This window comes from Canis aureus, chromosome 28 (genome assembly GCF_053574225.1).
Source record: "Canis aureus isolate CA01 chromosome 28, VMU_Caureus_v.1.0, whole genome shotgun sequence".
NCBI lineage: Eukaryota > Metazoa > Chordata > Mammalia > Carnivora > Canidae > Canis > Canis aureus.
In genome coordinates this window covers 16095592-16118029 of record NC_135638.1, presented here as the reverse complement: position 1 = coordinate 16118029, position 22438 = coordinate 16095592, and the positions used below count along the sequence as shown (strand labels likewise).

Sequence of the window (22438 nt, the reverse complement as noted above, 5' to 3'; positions counted from 1 at the left end):
TTTTTTAAGATTTTATTTATTCATTCATGAGAGAGACAGAGACACAGGCAGAAGGAGAAGCAGGCTCCATGCAGGGAGCCTGATGTGGGACTTGATCCCAGGACTCCGGGATCATGCCCTGAGCCAAAGGCAGACGCTCAACCGCAGAGCCACCCAGGTGTCCCCCAAAATACTTCTATGATAAAAGTTCATAATTATGTATAATCAGGAATATATGCAGATATTCCTAGTAAAACCTGTCAACTTGCTGAATTATTCATTTTACATGCATATATATAAACATATATATACATATATATATGTACAATCTTATTTTTTATCAGTGACCAAATATATAAAATGCTATGTATATGAATATTTAAATATTGGGTAAGAATCACAAATGTATTTACCAAATATAGCAAAGCAAGAGTGAGAAAGTCATCTATGGATTAAAGTCCTGGCATTGCTTCATTCCAGCTTTCTGACCATGGTAATTGTTCTTTAATCTCTCTGCATTTTCATTTTCATTTTCCTTTTCCTTTTTTTTTTTTTTAACTATAGTCAGCATATTATTGACCGGATTCCCAGAACTTACTAAATCTTGTAAAATCTTACTAAATCTTTGTCTTCTTTGACAATATCTCCCCATTTCCCTCATGCCTCAGCCCATGGAAACCACTGTCTGTTTGTATAAGTCGCCTTTTTAGATTCTATGTATAATCTGTTTTCTCATTGGAAAATAGAATTTTGTCAAAAATAACAAAAATAATTTATACTTTGTAAGGTTATTGTGAATAATAAATGAGATGTAGATTGGCTTATTTTTGATATACAAGGTAGGTACTTGTCATATGGTGCAAATACAATACATATTTATTGATATATCTCAGTGTTTTTTTCATTGATTTTACCTGGTAGAGATAATCACATTAAATTTGCAATTTCATTTATTCTTTATGTCAGACATGTTTGCTTTCTATACTTAAGATCATCAGTACTTTTTTATGTCCTCTTTTTTTGAGAAACCAAATAATTAAGTATACATGTTATATAATTTCCTCTGTTTTCATATCATTAAACTTAACCATCTTGTGAGTTTCTTTTGCCTCCTTCTGTACTGAGGGTAAGATTTTAAACTTTACCTTTGTATCATTAACTCATTTTTCTTCTAGATTGATCAAGGAAAGGGGCATCTGGGTGACTCAATAGATTGAATGCTCAATCTCAGCTCCAGTCTCGATCTTAGGGTCCCAAGATCAAGCCCAATGTTGGACTCCATGATGGGCATGGGGCCTACGGAAAAAAAAAAAATTGCACAAGGGAAAATGAAAGAAGATCCAAACCAACTAGAAAAATGAGTGATAAAAATTGAGACATTACTACTGACCTTATAGAAATAAATACAGTATAAGGGAATATCATGAACAAATGTCTGCTAACATATTAGATTATCCACATGAAATGACAAACTCCTTAAAAGATATGACTGCTGAAACTGGCCTAAGAAGAAATCGGAAATCTGAATAGGCCTATAACAGATAAGCAGAATAGTAATAATAATAAAAAAATCCAACAATGAAAAATCCAGAACCAAATGTATTTTACTAGTAAATTCCATCATATGCTTCAAAATAATTAAGCATATATCTCACATCTTCTTTTAAAAAATAAAGAGAAAGCACTTCTCAACTTATTTTATGAGACCAGTATTACCCTGGTAATATTGACAAAGTTATCACAAGAAAAGAAAACTGGACTCTACTATTCTTTATGAATACATTTACAGAGATCTTCAACAATATACTACCAAATTGAATCTAGCAATATACAAAAAGGATTTATACACCATGACCAAGTAGGATTTATTTTAAGAATGCAAGGTTTATTCAACATCTGAAAATCAATCTATACACCATGTTACTAGAAAAAAAGGACAAAACCTCAATGATTAGATCATTACAATAGATGTAGAAAAAAATTAAACAGAATCCAATACACATGATAGGAAAAAAATTCAACAAACTAAGAATAGATGTGAATTCTTCAAATTGATAAGGGACATCTACAAAAAATCCACACCTGATACTAAACTTAATGGAGAAAGACTGAAAATACTTCCTGTAAGATTAGGAACAAGACAGAGATCTCTACTTTCGTCACTTCTGTTCAGCACTGTACTAAAGGTTCTAGCCAGGGCAATTAGGAAAGAAGAACTAGAAGACATCCAGATTGAAAATGGCACTTGCAAATGGCATGATTGTGTAATGTGGAAAATTCTGAGTAATCTAATACAAAAAATACCACACTCGAAAAAATTACTAGTAGAATTAATAAACAAGTTCAGCAAGTTTGTGAGATACAGCCCCAATATAGAAAATATAGTTCTATTTTTACATGAATAATAAGCAACATAATATGGAATTAAGAATATAATTTTATTTATAATAGCACCAAAAAATTCTTATGAATATGTGTGTAAAAAGAAATATAAAACTTGCACACTGAAAAAAACACAAAACATCATTGAAACTATTTAAGATGTAAATAAATGGAAATACATTCAGAGATTGGAAGAAAGCAATCGTTAAGAAGGCAATATTCCCCAAATTTATATATACATTTAACACAATTCCTATCCAAATTCCAGTTGCCTTTTCTGCGGAAATTGATGAACTGGTCCTTAAATTCTTATGGAAACTTAAGAGATTCAAAATAACCAAACAGCCCTGCAAAAGAAGAAAGTTGGAAGACTCTTACTTTCTGATTTCAGATTTTACCAAAAAGCAAACATAATCATTAACTGTGCAATACTAGCATAAGGATAAAAATATGGGCTGATGGAATTCAATGAAGAGTTTAGATATAAACTCATACATCTAAGGACACTTGATCTTCTACAAGGATGCCAAGATGTCAAGATAATGTAATCGGGAAAGAACTGTATTTTCAACAAACAGTGGTGAGCCACCTTAATATCCACATGCCAAAGAATAATTAACTGTGTAACTGTTAGTTCTTAGCTTTGGATGGTTTTCCTTCCACAAGAAATTAATAGCAAACTTCATTTCATCAAGAGGACATTCTTTGATCGTAAACAAAAGGGAAAACATTTTCATTCTCTCTCCATGGTACAGTGTTTCCGTGGAAGGAAGGAGACCTGTAGTGTACATCTATATAGTATGACAAAGTTTCAGGGTGATACTAGTAATGTGGCCGTCAGGCACACATAACCATTTGAAATAACTACTTTGGCAAAATTATCCACCAAGATACCATTCTTCCTTTCTTTATAATTAATGTAACTGTGATTTCCTGCAGACATCCAGAAACACATATTTTTAATCTTCCTTGTGGGCAGGTGTAATCATGAGATCCAGTTCTGGCCAATAAGATGTAAGTGGAGATCCCCTGAGAATTTCACAATAAATATGATTTCTTTACCCTTATTCCTGACTAGAATGTGAAAGTGAAGACCAGAGCTTCAACATCCACATTTTGACCACAAAATCACCGAAAGAAAAAGCCCAAGGGAATCCTAGATCTGGTCCCTAACATCCATGAGCCTCTGACACAACATCAACAGGCAAATGATTTTCTGCTATGTGAGAAAAACAAAACCCCAATCTCATTATGCTATTATACTGGGGTCTCCTTTACCTGCAGCTAAATTCAATTTCCAACTGATATACCTAACAAAATCTAACTGGTAAATGCCATTATTTCCATTATACGTTGTTCTTTTTTCTAGTATTAATTGAATAATTTTCCCATATACCACAGTTTAAAAATTCTGATGTAAGATTTGTTTTCACATTATTATAATGCAGCAACTTTATTTTTTTAAATAAGAGCTAATGGAAAGATGCCATACTGTTTCACAAGAAATAAATTAATAAAGGGAAAGTTCATAACAATGTTACTGAAATAAATTATACTGATTGGTTTAGCACACAATCAAATAACAAGTGAAATAAGCAGAGTGATTCAAACTTCTTTGGTAGTGGACATAATGTATACACATAAAAATGCTTGAAAGAAATCAGGATATATAACGCCAACATGATAGGGTCTCACTGATTTGACAAGAGTACTCATTTTCAGGAGGAAAACACTATGGGATAGGAATTAAATTTCTTCACTTAAGCATCAGATTCAGTCCTTGTTATCCTGAGGTCTGATTCTCCAAGGGGCTAAACTATTTAAATTACTATTGTCTATCATATTCTTTGAAGAACCAACCAGTAGCCCTATGCATCTATCCAATCATCAAGTATTTATCAAGAACCTACCATGTGCTAGAGATTCCCTGGGTTGGAGCCAGATATTAGAGGTAATTAATGCACACTTGATACTGGTCTTACTGGGATTATGTATGTTGAGGCAGCATTTCTGAGAAGAGACAGAAAAAAAGATAGTGTTCCCTGAACATAAAGGAAAGTGATGGGAAATGTGGTCTTCAGGGTCCTGTCATGGGAGATCTTATATGCCATGTAAAGGGTTATTCTAATTAGTGGGAAGCTATGTATATCAATTAAGGATGCTTTTGATTAAAAGGAACAGAAAACCTTGATATATCAATGGCCTAACCATTTCTGTCAACAGAAATCTGGAGGTCAGCTGTTCCAGGATTAATTCAGTGGTTCAAAGACATCATCAGGGCTCTAGTTCTGTCCAGTCTTCCATCTGGCGTCTCTGGAGAGTTGGCATTATGTCTTTACCCTTCTTGCCTCAAGGTCACAATAGATAAGCAGTTGTCCTCATTAAGATAAGCAGTTGTCATCTTGTTAGGTGATCCTATGAGGAAGGAAAGGGCTAGATCAAAAGGCCTTCTTCCTTATGTTTTTCTTCTATAATAGAAATAGCACATCTCTAGTGCTGGTGCCGTTAATTATTCCAGAGCAAAATTTAGGGTTAAGTTTAGGTTAGGGCCGGTGCTGATAGAAGAGCCAAGTACAGGAATGTCTGTAGCTTAGGCAAAGTTTTTCATCACATTTTTCTCTGCATTAAGACACAGAAGACTTTACAGATTAGGATAATTTTAGGAAAAACAAGTGAAGCTGCTAAAAGCCAGGAGAACAGATCAAAAATAGGATCACAGCAATTGCTCATTCTTTGTAAGTTTACTGAAATTTCAGCGATATCTCCTAGTCTTTTGTTAATGGAAATATACTAGGGATCCAACTGACTCCTTTCCTTGATACTTCTCTTCCATCTTTAATCTCAGTTCTACTTAGATATAAACTACATAGTTCAGAATACTGTCTGGATTCTTTGGGATTACTGATGCCAAAGTATTGCTTTGAAATCCTTAAAACCTCTAATAACATTTCTGGCACTTTGTTTTTCACAAATAGCAAGATTCTTTTTTTAGCTAACAATTTATCTTGAGGTATTGAGTTCATCAAACTGATTTCTCCAAAGTTTTGATTAATTTTTAATCTGTGAAAATCCCTGTGCATGAAAGAAACAGGATTCATTTGACTTGAATTCATTTTCCCATCTAATAGGGCATCCCTATGAAAGACATTTTGAGTTATCTACTTTGTATTTTTGGTACATGGAATTATAGTCTTAGTTTTCAAAAATGCAATTCCAGAGATGGCCATTTATTCTCAAAACCACCACTTCAGAATATTCAGTGATCTCCTTGAGGATTCTTATATAGCTGGGTTACGATTCCTAGGTATATCAAAGTATATCAAAAGAAAGCTTCCTTCTGTGTCATTTTTTCCTTTCTTTTTAAAATATGCAAGAATAGTTTATACCATATATTCCAGGATTTCCTGAATAAATCAGAGTTGCATCTGGAATGGTACTTGGAGTACATGATTCAGGGGTAGATCTACCCCCTCATTATTCAAATCATTGGAAATGGCTCATATGATGTCATCAGCTGTCAAGAGAACTTAGTATAAAGAGACCTTCCATCTGCAGACATCTATCTGGCCTCATTTTAATTGTAGTGTCAACTCATTTGTAACATACTGTAGAGGTACAATAGGCATTTAAACCTGGAATCTAGCATTCTGAAGGGCAAGCTCCTGATCAAGATGCATTGGAAAAGGAGGATTACAAGCTTAAAGAAAAGATAAATATGAGCTTGAACCAAACCTATTGTCTAAAGAGAAACCAAGAGTTTGCCATCAGGAATAAAATATTTCCATTAAGACTTTGTGAAGAGTAAAGGGCAAAGGACAGGAAAATTTTAATCTTCCTGTGGCTTTCACTAAATATAACCCCAAGTAAGCCAACCTAGCTAAACAGAGTGAATTGTCTCATGACTTTGAAATGTCAATAACTCTTTACAAACAACGATTTTTGCATATGGGTTAACATCTGTCTAATTCCCCAGCCTGAGAGCTGCTTCCATTTCTAAAATGAAATATAAGAACAAACAATATGAGATATTGTCATAACCCTGAAAAAATCAAGGTATTCTAAAAAACATAGGGATACAGGATAAAAATTGTTCATTTATCCTTGTACTGGCTGGATTTGGAGTTGATTTCCATTAGCCTGGCTTTGATAGAATCCATGTGGATGTGGGTGCTTAATAGATTCTGTTTGGTGATGGGGGTGGTGGCGGTGGTTATTTCTGCAGCTGGTTTTGTGCTGAAGCCAAAAGAGTATAAAATCCTTTTAACTAGACTCCCAGCCCCCATTTGTGATAAACATAGTAGGCTGCCTCACTAGCACCAGCAACACGTAAAGTTCAGTTTCCGTCTGCAGGGAGATAAGAGGATCTTAACGGGTGGCTCTGAGCGCTGCATTTCCTATTTCACGCTCAGTGCATACGACTTAGGTTAACTCTCTTCATATGTCATGGATTCTTTAACAAGCCCACACTGCCCTTCCCAAGACACAACACTTTCCATTTCCCCCAAATGTGCAAAGCTAATTGCCTTAAACCGTACTGAATGTTTAAACGCAGTAATCAAAGGTGTGAATATTTAACTGGTTTTATCTAAATGATTAATTTCTGGTGTCTCTATGTAAATAGTACTATGCTCCAGCAGTCTCAGGCAATAGAATATCTCTATTTGTTATTCAATCCTGAGATTCAAGATACAGTTGTCAGTTGTATCACTTGACATGTATTGATGGTCCAGATATGAACTAGTGTCCTACGATAGAAGTGAAATTCCAAGACCTTAGTTTAAATTATGCAAGATGTTCTTCCTGCTACGGATTCATTTGTCATGCACACCAAAGGATCCCTGTCTTTTTAAAGCCTCTAACAAGTAAAGGGGATGCCTCTTATTGATCAAAATTATAGAGGAAATATAGTTCACTGCATGTCACCATATATTCTTCATATTATTGTAGAATAGTATATCTTGTTCCTAAAATTATCATCTCTGCATTTAATACTTTATGGACAGAGAATTTACTTTTTATAAACTGTTGCATTTAATAAGAATGATTAACATATATAAACTTGACTTAAAAATGAAACAGCGCACCAGGATGTATAATAAGAGATGTGAAATTCTAACTCCTCTTCTTTGACTCTGAGAACCACTTCCTGGAAGTTATATGTGAACATTTCCTTGTGTATCTCCCATGTATCTTCATACATATGTGCACACCTCACAAACACACACAAAAGTATGATGTACACATTCATGTAGTCACATGTAGACACAAGTGTGTGTTCTGTCTTTTTGCACTTAAAATATATATCAGAATTTACAATCTTACAATCTGTATAATATATATCATTGTTTTTGGTGCCTGCTTAGTATCCTATTATAAATTCCTAATACCATATTCTAAAAGTTGAAATGATGGGTCAGTAATGCAAAAATATACAGAAGATTTTTATTTTCTACAGGCTATTTCCTTGACGTTCCAAATTTGTAATATATTGTTTGCCATCTAAACTTTGGAATCCACTGAGTCAGTTTGAAAAAGACAAAAAGAAATAATACCAGCACAAGTAAAAAGTTTTTTTATTATTTCAAGTCCCATATCACAATTAAACTTAATTCATCCCATAAGCCATAAGGTGAAAATAAAGCATCTTTCATAAGTACATTATGCCCTAACCCACTATTTCTTAAGACATAAAATAATAAATTTTATTCTTGTCCTTAAATTCAGGATTTATACTTTCTTGGATATCAATGAGGCAATAGTTTTTCAAGCCTGAATCCTTTATACTTCTCTTCCTTGAGGTCTTACCTAATTCAAAACTAAAACTCTATAGTAACACAGTGCTTGTATGCCCCAACATCTATAGAGTGATTCTATAACTAAATTAGAGCCTTTTTTGAATCTGTGACTTCTCAGGAAGCAAGATTGAGGACAGGTTAACTATTCCTAGTATATATCAAGCCCTGCATCCTTCTTTTCAGGCCACAAAGGCTGGATATGTGTGCAAAAAGAAAAATTACACTGGACTAAACAGGCAAGGAAAATTTTATTTAGGCAAGACTATTAAAATAGAAGATAGAGTCTATTACAATAGGAAAGATTGAACTCAATTCTGCTGAAACATAGAATCAGAGGATATTTATTTAAGATTTATTTATTTGTTTATTTTAGAGTGTGTGTGTGCATGACAAAGGGGAGCAGCGAAAGGAGGAGGAGAGGGAAAGCAGACTCTTCTCTGAGTATGAAGCTCCATGGGGATCCATTCCCAACACGGAGATCATGACCCAGAGATCATGAGCTGAGCTGAAACCCAGAGTCAGAATCTTAACCAACTGAACCACCCAAGCACTGCAAAGTCAGACGATATTTAAACACTAGAGTGGGCTAATGGAAAAGTGCTGGAGGAATGCAGTGGATAGGTTTGTCATTGTTTACTAACTGTTGCCCCCACTTTCTCAGAAACTAGGATAGAGGGGTCCTATGTGTTTTTCTTTGATGCTTGTATTTCAAAAGGATGGTTCCCAGATCCTTGAGAAAGACAATCCTGGGTTGTAGAAATTTACACCTTTATCAATGGTAGGATATACCTACAGAGTACTAGGCCTTGGCAAATTATACTCTGAATTTTTCAAACTTCTGTAATTGGAAAGAATTTCTAGAAGGAAAATACTTCAAAGCAAGGGAGATGTATTTATTATTTAACTTAGGTCAGTGCAGAAAATATGTTGTGCTTTTCACCAGGATTATATATTGGTAAAAAATTACTTTCCTATAACTTAACATAAACCCCATTAGCAATCTTGTAAAGAAAAGAATTTGATTTTTGCGAAACTATATTGCTAAAAGATACACTGGTGCCAGGTTTCCCCTTGTTTAATATAATTGTAGCTTTGAAAAATAATGAATAGTTTGGGATTTCTGAAGCTTGACATTTAAAAATATTCTTGAATTATTTAGTCCATTTCCAGCAAAACTTAAATTTCTAAGGAAAAGAAGACAGTATTTAAAGCTTTCATTATGGGAAACAAAAGTCCCATGGAAATGTCTGTCTTGCCACTAATAAAAGATCTATTGTATCACTGGTTGAACTAGATGATTGCATTTCTTCAAAACCTTAAAACTATTCCCAAATCCAGATGCCTAAACAGGTGCACAAAAAATCATTTTATTAATAAGCTCCTACTGCCTCTGAGAACTTTGATATCAGGAAGGTTGGACCATGCAGCGTCATTGAAAATAAAAGCATGAATTTGCCAAGAGTGTAGAAAGTAAATATACACCCTCTGCAATAGCTCTTCTTTTTTTTTTTTTTAACATTTTATTCATTTATTTATGAGAGACACAGAGAGAGAGAGAAAGAGAGAAAGAGAGGCAGAGACACAGGCAGAGGGAGAAGCAGGCTCTACGCAGGGATCCCAACGCGGGACTCGATCCCAAGTCTTCAGGATCAGCCCTGGGCTGAAGGCGGTGCTAAACCGCTGAGCCACCCACCCAGGCTGCCCTGCAATAGCTCTTAATGACTATGCCACTCTTCTCTTCTGTTTTAGCATGTGATTTTACATTTTATAAAGTAATTCACTCAATTATTAATCTTGCAAATTGGTTTTGAAATCTCCAGTCTTTCATTGGAATCTGACAATATGACTTGTAATAGATGCTTGAAGTATTTGGAGAAAAAGAACCACTTTGCCAGTTGGCTATGAGGATAGTATTTAACATTTCTTTAGTATGAGGATGCTTGATCATATTCACTCTTTTTCCCCCAGGATGAATACATCTATTTGGGAGAATTTAGCAGCATAGTAGAGCCATTTTGTGTTTTATTATTACATGAAAATGTATACATTATATGTAGAGGTTATAAATTGCACATGCAGGGTAGATCACCTTGTGTGAAACAGGTTAATCCATCTAAATAATGCCAAAACTTAAAGCAAAGGCCTCTAATGCAATGGATTTGACATATATTTTTCAATTTGCTTATTCAACATAACTTTATTAAAATATTCATCAAGTCATCAAGAGCAAATACTAGTCATGTGAATTGTGATTGGCCACGTCAGTTAATGCATTTTGCGAAGAAAAAAATGTATTTGCAATGAGACTCCATGGCTTCAATAATTCTTGGTCATATTAATGGTAACCCCCTTATTTCCCACACTGGTTTTAGGAAAGGAAGTGTTTTGGTGTACATCAAAACTATGTACCCTGAAATGTAATAGTAACTGATTGACAAATTGAAATATGCATTAGCCTCAAAGGTAACTTGTATAAACTTATGACTTCATATTTGAAAAATGTGAAAAATCCTTTTGAATCTCACTCATAATTTTCAAATCAAGTTTCTTTATTTCAACTGCATAGCACCCAAGTTCCTTTGGAAAATGCAGGTTCTGATCATTCAAAAACTACTTGCAAGGATGTGTGTATAGCTTCCATTGAAAAACCAGTTAGTTCTTTGAAGGTTCTAAACTAACTGGTTTTAAATTCAAGGATGTAATACTTTGTATTCATCTTTTAAATAGTTGCAGGGTTTTGTAGTTCTATTTCTAATTTCATTTTAGCCATAATTTCCGTGGTTAACGTTTAGTTCTAAGTCTGAATTAAGCCCTAAACTATGACAAATCTCATTGCATCTGGTGATAGCATTTATTTACAAGAATACTAACAACAACAATAATAATTTTACTAAGGTCTACATCATGCTGCTCTGATTTGCATGTCATTTTTTTTCTATTTTGGGATTAATAGCATGGTCTTCTGCCTCTGCTACTTCATGATCATTATATCTAATTAAAATGTCCCTTTTTAAAATTCAGATTCACACCTAATACTTATAAAATAACAAATCAGTTGTAAAATATGGGATTTGTTTTCCTTCATAATATGACAAATATTATGGAAAAATTCCTAAATGTTTAGTGTTACAATTTTTAGTCAGATATCAAGTTTCATATTCTGATTTTTTTATTTTTATTTTTTAGTTATTTTTAAATTCCAATTATGGAAAAGAGAATGGAATTGATATTCCCTAAAGATCTTTTGAATTCCATTCATTTATATATTTCACAAATAATCAGTAAGCACATATTACGTGCAAGTCAGTGAACTAAGAACTAGACATAGAGATGAATAAGAAATAAATAAGTTAGCCATTTAACAATGTGATAAATTATATAGTAGAGTTATGGAGCAAAGTATTGTGAAATCACAGTGTGAGGATTGTTATAAGTACCATATAAATATCAACTGTCTACTTTATCATCAAGACATTTTCTAGTGAAGAATGTTAATTGATCTTCTCAATCCTCAACTGACAGCAAGTACCTCTCAGTGTGAGTTTTGAGTTCATTAACAGAGACAAACATATTGGTGGAAAATAAAAAAAAAAAATTACCTTTATTACTAAATTTGAGGGTATATTCTAAGTGTTCAATAACAATGGGCTTCTTAATCCTGAGCTGAAGAATTGAACTCATGTGTTCACTTAGTCCCAGAAAGAGAAAGCCTGCCAGACCATGTGGTAGTCTCATCTACAGAAACTTCTGGCATGGATGAGCTCCCAGAAAAAAAGTGGGAGCAAATACCTAAGCCACACATACTAATTCCTCTCCCAAACTCATCAATCCCGGTCATTTATCCACCTCCTTGGAAGAACTAGGAATGTAGCTGATGACCAGGAAAATGAGAGAACAGCCTTCTTCATGGAAACTATAGGAGTTGGGAAAACAATGTACCCCATTAAAAACAAGACAACAGGCCCCAAATGGAGTCACTTATGCTAAGTCACTAAACTTAGTGTTGGCTCTCCCAGAAATGGAATCTTATGCCAGTCAACCAGGAATCCCCTGGTTGACATTAGTTAGGTCCTCTGCCTGAAGAGACCCCTAAGGAAAGTGATCTTGCCATAACCAGTCTCCTTTTTGTCTAGTATAATTTCCTTGTTCCCACTCCTTTCTGCCATTATAAGTCTTTCATTTTGTACAGCTGCCCGGAGCTTCTTTCTATCTGCTATCCTGGATCCTGCCTGATTCATGAATTATTGAATAAAGCCAAAAAGATCTTTAAAATTTACTCAGCTGATTTTTGTTTCTTAACAACCCCAAGCATGTACGTTGAAAATCCTAAAATGGTAGTGTAATTACTTTAATTTAGAAAGTCCAGAATGTCCCTACCAGCCTTTAAACACTGCCAGATAGAAGCACAGTCCCATTACAGTCTTAAATATCCCTCTATATTTCAGCACAGCAGTGTTCTCTCCACCAAATCTGCACTATCAAATGCTTACAAAGCCCTCGGCAACCTTCTACTGCCTTCAAGTAAAAATTGGAGAAAACATGTTTTCTGCTCAAGTAAATGAAAATTAACCAGTCTTTTCTCAAAAGAGGAGAATTTGAAACTTTTCCTGACAGCTAAAATTTTTCTTGCTGAGCCCTGTTTAACTCTTCTCCAACAAAAATAACCATCCATAATTTCGTTATCTGTGCTACTGTTTATAAAATAATAAAATGGGGACTTAAATAAACAAAGATAAATAAAAAGCAGATGTTTGACTAAAGCCTTACATAATTCTTCAGAGCATAGAGATTTTCAAGGGCAAAGGCTGTGGCAATTCAGAAATAAAGGCTTTTGTTTTGTTCTGTATCAAAGATAAAGGTAGATTAAAGAAAAGGAGAAAAGAAAAAAAGAAAAGGAGGCCAGTATACACTTGCACAGTAGTTACTGAGCATGACACTTGTATATTGGGTCATTTTTGGGGGGAGGAATCATTTTTCAAGTGACCTAGAGAAATCTCTGAGTCTTCAAGGCTACTCAACAACTATCACCCCCAAACCAGATGTCCTGCCCCGCTCCTTCCTCCTTCACACCTTTTCTGTTTCCTGTCGATGTCAGATCCATGTATTTTTCCTTCTTTCTCTTGCAATGCCACTTTCTTTTTCCTAGTTATCCCTATTATTGTGATGCCCAGATTTTCCTGATCCTCAAAATCCTTTATCTTTTACCAAACATTTGGTATTCTTGATAATGTCTTCTTTGGAAATCTCCCTCAACTTCTATGACGCTATGCAATCAGGGTTCTCTTAAATGTTCCCTTTTCTTTCCTTCATCAGCTCCTTTTCCTCCCGGTCCTATTTTTAAGGTCCAGGAAAGCATTTCTGAGTGCCTACTAAACACCTTCTATGGATACTTACAAATGAACAAACTCTGAGGACGGTGGCATATGTTTTTTCACCCACCATTCCTATGTTAAAATGGAGAAACATGCATTAGCATAATATATTCCCTGGAAAGAAAAAAAAATCTTAATTAATTGGTGATTTTGATATAAATTCTGTGCCTTCAGCTCTTATTTCTCTCTGATAGCTGGCTGCCAGCAGAAAGCATGTGTTCAGATCAGCAACTTAGTATTAAGTTTTACAGGGGAAGACCTTATGCAATGAGAGCTTCACCTAACGTGGTCTGGGAACACGTATCTAAAATCAAAAAAATAAAAAATAAAAAATAAAATAAAATCATGCCTAGTACAAAGTGGAAGTTATGGAACACTAAAAAGAATTAGTAAATTTGGAGGACCAAGTAGACATATTCTAAATACCAAGTTGGAGGGATCCCTGGGTGGCGCAGCGGTTTGGCGCCTGCCTTTGGCCCAGGGCGCGATCCTGGAGACCCGGGATCGAGTCCCACGTCGGGCTCCCGGTGCATGGAGCCTGCTTCTCCCTCTGCCTGTGTCTCTGCCTGTGTCTCTACCTCTCTCTGTGACACTATCATAAATAAATAAAAATTAAAATAAATAAATAAATAAATAAATAAATAAATAAATAAATAAATAAATAAATACCAAGTTGGAGTCTCAGATCTTTTAAATATAAGAAATACCGTACAAAAGCGAGACTACTCAGCAGAAGAAATTATGTTCATAAAAGATAAGTTCTGTGAGGTGAAGTGTGTTACTAAAGGATAGTTTGGAAAGGATATCTGGAGATTTGGGGATGAGCCGTAGATGAGGTCTGTTGGGAACACTAGAGACAGATTTTATGAAAACCTTCTGATGCCTGGTTAGGAATTTAGATCTTAATGTGTAGTAGGCACCATGAAGACAGAAGAGGTCTTTATGCATTATGTAACAAAATTAATTTTGATTTTTAAAACAATAACTGCTATTATCGGTATGGAAGATTAATTGGAAGCACCGCTTCTCTATACCCAGAGTCTAAAGCAGCTTTGGATTCCCTGCAGGGCTTGCAAAACACAACTGTTGAGTGAACCAATTGTGTAAATGGGGAGAGGAGGCCAAGATACCCTTCAGAATGATTCAAGCGGTCGCAATATGAAGAGAGGAGAAGAGCAGTGGTAGAGTCTATTGGAAGAATAATAGAATAATAATAGGAAAGGGCACACTAACACTTTAGCATTTGCTACATGTTAGGAAGTATTTTAACATGTTCATTTACTTGGTCCTCACAATAATCCTCTGAAGTGACAGCGACTCAGGGATTCAATTTGCTGAAGTCACACTGCGGGGAAATGGCAAAGGACTATTTAAATGGTATGGTGACTTTAAATCATATACTATTCACTGCAGCATGACATCAAAAGTGTCAATGCAGCTTTGTCCCTTAACAAAAGTTCCCGTGATCTCTGTAGCTTGCTAAGATATTCTTCAGAAAAATATCTCTACAGAGTAGCAAATTGCAGAGTGTGTGTGTTTCCTTACCTGTTAGACATTCAAAAAGTCCTGACCCAAAAAGTCAACACACCTCAGCCAAAATCATGAACTCGCCTTACCACCCTTCCCCTTAACACCTTCTCTGCCTACTTTATGCATCAATAACCCTGAGTTATACTCCTGGAAGTAATGTTAGTCTCCCTAATTACTCACACCCTCTGCATTCAATTAAATATGAAGTTATGCCAAAGTTTTCCTAAAAATTCCTCTATCGGCCTTTGCTTTTCCAACTGTCCAACTACAGCCCTGGTTCAGACTCATCATCTGTCACTATCAGATGACAGATATCAGATATCAGATATCAGATGATGTACTATCATCAGTGCTTATACTCGCCTTCAGACTTGCTCTACTCCAATACATTTTCTGTTCCACATGTGTAAAAAATGTAGGGATCTCACTTATTTCAATATCATTTCTTTTAAATATTTTTAAAATAAGTGGAGATTTATGTCAATTTTTTTTTGTACAGGTTATTCTTATGGGAAAAAAGTGCTCACCAATTTCCTTTACATGGAAAAAAGTAGATGCAAACGAACGTCAATTAGAATCTTTTATTTAAATGCACTTAAGTCCAAATATCAATTTCTGCTAGTTTACTTTCTTATTTATCTAATCCTTCTACAATCTTATCTACACTTAATCTGAAAGTGAAAGAAATAAAAGTCTCCATTACTCATCAATTCTGCAATATTTGACCATCACCTCTACTGGAACTGTGGTGGAAACTTGGCCAATTTTCTTGGGTACTGAAGTGATACTGTATGTCAAATGGAAGAGTTTGGAGGAGGAAACTGGGATGGGTAAGGAGAGAGAAGGAGTGTACAAAGGTGTTTAGAAATAGCATTTCTCAGGTACCTGGGTGGTTCAGCCAGTTGAGTGCTTGATTTCCATTCAGGTCATGATCTCAGGGTTGTAAGATCAAGCCCCATTCAGGGCTCTGTGCTGAGCCTGCTTAAGATTTTTTCCCTCTGCCTCTCCCTATTTATTATCTCTCTCTCCTTTTCCCTAAAAAAATTCCAAAACGTTTTAAAATAAAATAAAAATAACTTTTCTGCTCAAAGTTTTTTGATCTCAGTTCTGCTTTGTCAGAAGTTATATATATTCTTTTTCATGAGGACTCAACAGGTCTTAAGGAAGCACTTATTTCTATTTCTTCTAAATTGAATATGTAAAGTTTAAGGTAACTGAAAAATCTGTTTATTAAATGAGATACTTTTAGAGGAAAACTTCAAGAAACATAATTTAAATTTAAATTTATTTGATCAAATCCTAGTATTTCAGTCTGATTAAAGTATAACCAAATCTCTTTCTTATGGCATTCAAAAGATAATTACCAGAAAATTTGACCTTTGTGGTAACTCATTCACAAAATCATGGAAAGAATCATTAAAAATATTTTATAACTCAACCTACACTATTTGTGACTGCAACCATAAATGCAATTCCATAAAGTTATTATGCTGAGTGTATATTGCTATTTATTTTTTTTCCAAATATAACAGTAATTGAAAACACAGAATAGTTATGCTATGTATGGATATAGAAATAGTAACATTTTGCTTTCATGTGAAAGCTTCCGATCCCATTTTAGGCCAAAGTTCTGTAGGGTATCAACACCATTGTGTCTTTATTTAGGTTTCCATAAACTTCGGATATTTTTGCCACATAGGTTTCAAGTCAGTTTCTTCTTGTTGTGAACATCCACAGTTCTTTGGGTCTGAGTGGCTATGTTACATGGTGAGAGACTCAAGAAGACTTGTTTTCTCTCTGGGATACATTATACAATACCAAGAATGGCAGCTAAAAAAAAAATTACAAAACTTCAAATGAAGAAAATATATAAAATGGTTATAAAAAGAGCTGCCGTCAGTGACACAATAATATTATGGAAAGCAAAGAGGTTCATTTCGTTGGATTTAGTAAGGAGCACTTGATGTAGAGAACTTCATGGTTCTTATCACGAATAGGATATATTTATGGGAGAAAAGCACTGAGCCTATCAGAGCAATGCTGACTGAATTTCAGAAAAATAATAGAATGACTCATTCGGGATTTCCAGAGCATATTCCTTCCTGCATTTTCATACCTCTCATTTCCTTACAAGGATGCTTATAAAGAAGCATTCTCTCAACTGTAGTTATTTCTTTCTTTGTGAGAAGAAAATCAAATCTCAGGCTAGAGAACCAATGCTTATCATCTGTAGAAATAGTTTTTTTTTTCTTGTAGACAAACACGTAATTAGGAAATTGAGTAACACATCCTGTATATTTACTAAATATCTCATGAGTTTTGTTCCAATAGCACAGTGTACATACTGAGAAATGCATTAAATCCAATACTGCAAATCTGGTCAAAATGTCTAATATTGGCATTCTTCAGGCAAACCTGAGTCTTTTAACTATTATAACCTATAACTTAAAATTGAAGAGAACCTTATTAACATAAGCATATCTCTACTAGAAATTCATATGCAAAAATAATTAATACAGAGCCATGAGATTTTGTTTTCTACTACATTAGTAAGAAACAAATATAATATTCCCTGCTCAAATACAATTTTGAGTGTCGTATAAAGTTTTCACATTAGTGGATGGAGGAAAAGCATATATGGATAAATATTATAAATGAGTAAATCATATAGTGTCTTCCTTTTTTAATAGATAGAAATTGATTAATTAAGGTTTTTTCATAATATTTTAACATTTTCCTATATGTATCAGCCAGTATCACAAACTATAAAACAAGTTCCTCATCATGCATCCTATTTCAATTTAGTGTTTGGGATCATTGAGCTCATTGACAATAATCAGGATTCAAACGTAACTTAAGTCTGAGTGAAAGTTTGATTTAAAATTGTTTATGTTCCTGTATTCCCTTTTGCTTGCCAAAAGATCTAAACAATTACTTAACTGAAGAAATGTTCTATTGTTTTGAAATGAAGTATAGTTCTTGTACTTTCATTATCCTTCTAATACTCAGAAAATGCTTTTTATCACAAGAGTCTATCTAAACTGGTTTCACAGATATTACTTCCCTCATGCCCACAGCATCTTGGGAGATATTGGAGATTTATTTCTACCTAGTTATATATATTGGGTCAAGAAGCATTCACCGCCATAGTGAAGATTGACTAGTTACAGCCACAAATCTTGATTTATTTATAGAGATATAGTAGAGATAATTTTAAAAGACAAATATTTTTATTGCAAGTAATTTGGGATGAGTAATTTAATGATTGTATGAGTATTACCATCAAAATGGTAAAAATATATTTACATAAATAAATAAATATATATATATATATATTTCTGATTATGAGTCTTTGATCAGTCTATTGGCTAGTTCTTATTTGTAAGCCAGTTTTCTCAACAGCCATGAAGTTCAGTGCACAGAAGATACCTAGCCAAACTATGGCTAATAGTTACTAATATCTATACAGAGCTTTACAATTTGCAAAATGGATGTGCACAATTATTTTACTTGTCCCTCACATCTACTATATGACAAACAGCACACATCATTATTATCTCCAGTTGGAAATGAGATAGTTGAGGACAAAAATGTAGCCTTCCCTAGGTCAACCTGGTTTGGTTAGAACTTTGAGCCACAATTTTTGGATTATAATCTAGTACTTCCTAATTAAACAGGTTGCCACTGCTAATGTTACCTAATGGCCAATCATTCAAACATATGACAACGTGAGTTTGGAACGCTAGAGCTTTAAACATAAACTAAAGCAAAAAAACAAAAATTAAGATATAGCATGTATAATGGGCAAATAGTACATTAACTTTGTGAAACCTATTTCTAAAAGCTTAATGTCTCTCAGTTTTATAATCTTATGCTTTTAAGAAAAAAAAATTTCATAGTAGGTCATGATAGAAATGGATCCAAATATACATGAAACAGATTAATATAGACAATAAAAATATTTGAAAGATAATAAGGGGATTTTTAAATATGTGTTGATTGAAATAAACATGAAGAAATCTCTTAATAGAATTAGTTTTTTTAAGATTTTATTTATTTATTAATGAGAGACACACACAGAGAAGCAGAGACATAGGCAGAGAGAGAGGCAAGCTTCCCATGGGCAGCCTGATGCAGGACTCAATCCCAGAATTCTAGAATCACTACCTGAGCCAAAGGCAGACGCTCAACCACTGAGCCACCCTGGTGCCCCAGAATTCATTTCTTTTAATTCAACAATGGTATAGTGATCTGTGCCCCATATTCTCTTTGTTTTAATTGGTTTGGGGTTTGGCTTATTTTTCTTGTCATCCTGTATTTCAAGTATTTCACATCAGTTATATTACAAATTACAGACAATGTTCAAAATTCCAGATTTCAAAAAAATTAAATAATTTACTTCAAAATAATACAAAATGATGTCAAATACAAAGCATGAATTTAACACAATTCTAAATCAAACTACAAACCCAAAATAGACAGCAGTCAATGGGGTCTACTGAATCTACAAAGTAGACATTCATTGAAACCAAAGAAAACTCCCAAAGTCTAAATGTACCTAATACAACTAAATATACCTAATACAGAAGATGCAGGTACAAGCCCAAATCCAAAATTTAAATGTGGTTCAAAATAATAATAATAATATTTAAGATGGGCAGCCTGGGTGGCTCAGCGGTTTAGCGCCGCCTTCAGCCCAGGGCCTGATCCTGGAGTCCCAGGATTGAGTCCCACGTCGGGCTCCCTGCATGGAGCCTGCTTTTCCCTCTGCCTGTATCTCTGCCTCTCTCTTTCTCTCTGTGTCTCTCATGAATAAATAAATAAAATCTTTAAAAATAATAATAATAATATTTAAGATATCTACTGAATGAACCAACTTAACCAAAAAATGGGAAGATAGCAACTACAAATACATTGATTGGTATATGAGAAAAATCAAATCATGAAAGGACTTGAAAAAATCACAACTGAGAAAGAAATACACCATTCCTCTGTGAAACAGATCAGACCTTAAGAAAGAAACATAGATAAGATGACCATATTCTCTCTTATGTAAATAAATACACAGGTCCAAGGAAGCCATTTACAGATCCAAGTGTATTCCTTCCTACATCCTGCCCCCACCTCTACACCCACCCTCACCTTAGGATATATGGCCAGCTTCTTGGAACTTAGTGATTTAAGACCTTCATTTACAGACAATATGCTCTCTATTCTAATTTATTTGTCCTCTTCAATATGGATTATATATACTACCTTAGAGTTCATGGAAAATATCATTTTCCTTATACTGAAAAAGTCACTTTTATTTTCATCCAGTTTAGGAGTTAAAAAATATTTTTTGTAAAAAAATGTTTTTTGTTATTTCCTCTCATATTATCCATGAACATATAAAAGGTAAAACAGGGGGTCCTGGGTGGCCCAGTCGGTTAAACATCTGACTCTTGGTTTCAGCTTAGGTCCTGATCTAGGGTTGTGAAATCAAGCCCATGTTAGGCTCTGCTCTGAGCACTGTGTCTGCTTGAGATTCTCTTTCTCTCTCTCTCTCTGTCCTCCTCACTCATGCTCTCTCCCTCTCTCTAAAATAAATAAATATTTTTTTAAAAAAGGAAAAACAATTGATATTTACCACCAGTTGTGAAGCTTTATACTACCTGGAGCATTTTGTATGTATTACTTTATCCAACAAATATCACTATAAAGCACAAATATCGCTATAATATATATATATATATATAATACATTATATATATAATATATATATTATATCCTACAAATATCACTACAAATAAACTATATTATTATTTTTATTTGACAGATGAGAAATTTAAAGATGACAGAAGTTAAGAACTTTTCAGATACCACGGCATCAGTGAGGGATGAAGAGCCAAAATTCAAGCTATGTTTGTTGTAGTGTTTTTTTTTAATTAATTAATTTATTTATTCATGAGAGATGGGGGGTGGGGTGCAGAGACACAAGCAGAGAAAGAAGCAGGATCCATGCAGGGAACCTGATGTGGGACTCGATCCGGGATCTCCAGGATCAGGCCCTGGGCTGAAGGCGGCGCTAAACCGCTGAGCTACCCAGGGATCCCACGTTGTGGTGTTTTTAACATTAAAATATTTTTTACTCCTACTAGACAATTCATATAACAGATATTATACTTAAGTATTTCCTGTACTTAATTGGAAAGTAGTTCTGATTATTTTCAATCCCACCAAACTTTGTTTGAAAAATATTTATATCAAATATCTTAATATTTGATAATTTTTAGAAAATATTGTAAAATTTTCTCATAAAAATTTAAGTCCACCATTGAAAAAAAGATACTGGGATAATACAGCATATTTCTGAACCACCTTCTTTATTTTGTAAGCAAAGTAAAAGACACTGAGACTTGCAACAAAATCACATGCTTGACTTTATCTGTGGTATTCCCAGAATGATGGTATAATGAAATGTCACCACACTGTAATAGTGGACCTATAAACATGTCTGTATGTGTATATATTTATAATATTTTTTGTGCCAAAGGGACTTTCAGGCTTGCCGATGGCTCTTAGAAATATACAATTAAGAAATCATACAAAACAATTTGAAACTTAAATGAACTCTAAATTCATGTTGACATTACCATAAATAGCTCTCAAAACATGTACTTCAATATATGCATGTGAATATGTTGCACAAAAAGAAAAAGGCCACATTAACATAAAAGGAAAGAACTTCTGTAGTTCAGTAACTTTATTCTTTCTTTCAGAAGAAAGAAATCTACATCCTAAGGTTTCATATGCTCAGTGTGTTGTTTGAGCATTTTTAACCCAGTAATTGACTGTGAAAGTCAACCTGATTGGAATGATTGGACAAAAGGGCATAAAGAGAGTCTTCAGATCTTATGAGAAGATTTTACATTTTGGCTTTCCAATCTGCCTTAGTCAGCTTTGGCTGCTATAACAAAAATACTGGATGGATTAAACAATAAATATTTATCCCTCATAGTTCTAAAGGCTGGAACATCCTAGTTCAGCCTTCTTACTTTTGCCTCACATGTCAGAGAGAAAGATTACCACTCTTATGCCTCTATTTACAAGGACTCTAATCCCACTCATGAAGGCTCCAATTTCATGATGTAATTGCCTTCCAAAGCCTACTGCCAAATACCATCACACTGGGGATTAGGGCCTCAGTATATGATTTTTGAGGGAGGAGGGTATAAACGTCAAGTACATAGTACAACCTACTCAAACATTTTAATTTTACTTTAAAGGATATGTATTGAACTGTAAAATGTTACTGGCCTTTGGGGAAGAATCCTTTATATATTAAAAAATATATATCCTTTAGTCATCTCTGACTAAAAAATTAATAGTTAAATTATC

At 34.2% G+C, this 22438-nt stretch overlaps 1 long non-coding RNA gene across 1 annotated transcript in view; it reads right to left on the bottom strand.

The window, feature by feature from the left end:
• Positions 1–22438, bottom strand: part of LOC144300465 (uncharacterized) — a 90535-nt gene that overhangs the window by 53965 nt on the left and 14132 nt on the right. Inside the window, exon 2 of the long non-coding RNA XR_013367116.1 lies at positions 1125–1275. This is a non-coding gene — a long non-coding RNA (uncharacterized LOC144300465). The remainder of the gene's footprint in view (positions 1–1124; positions 1276–22438) is intronic.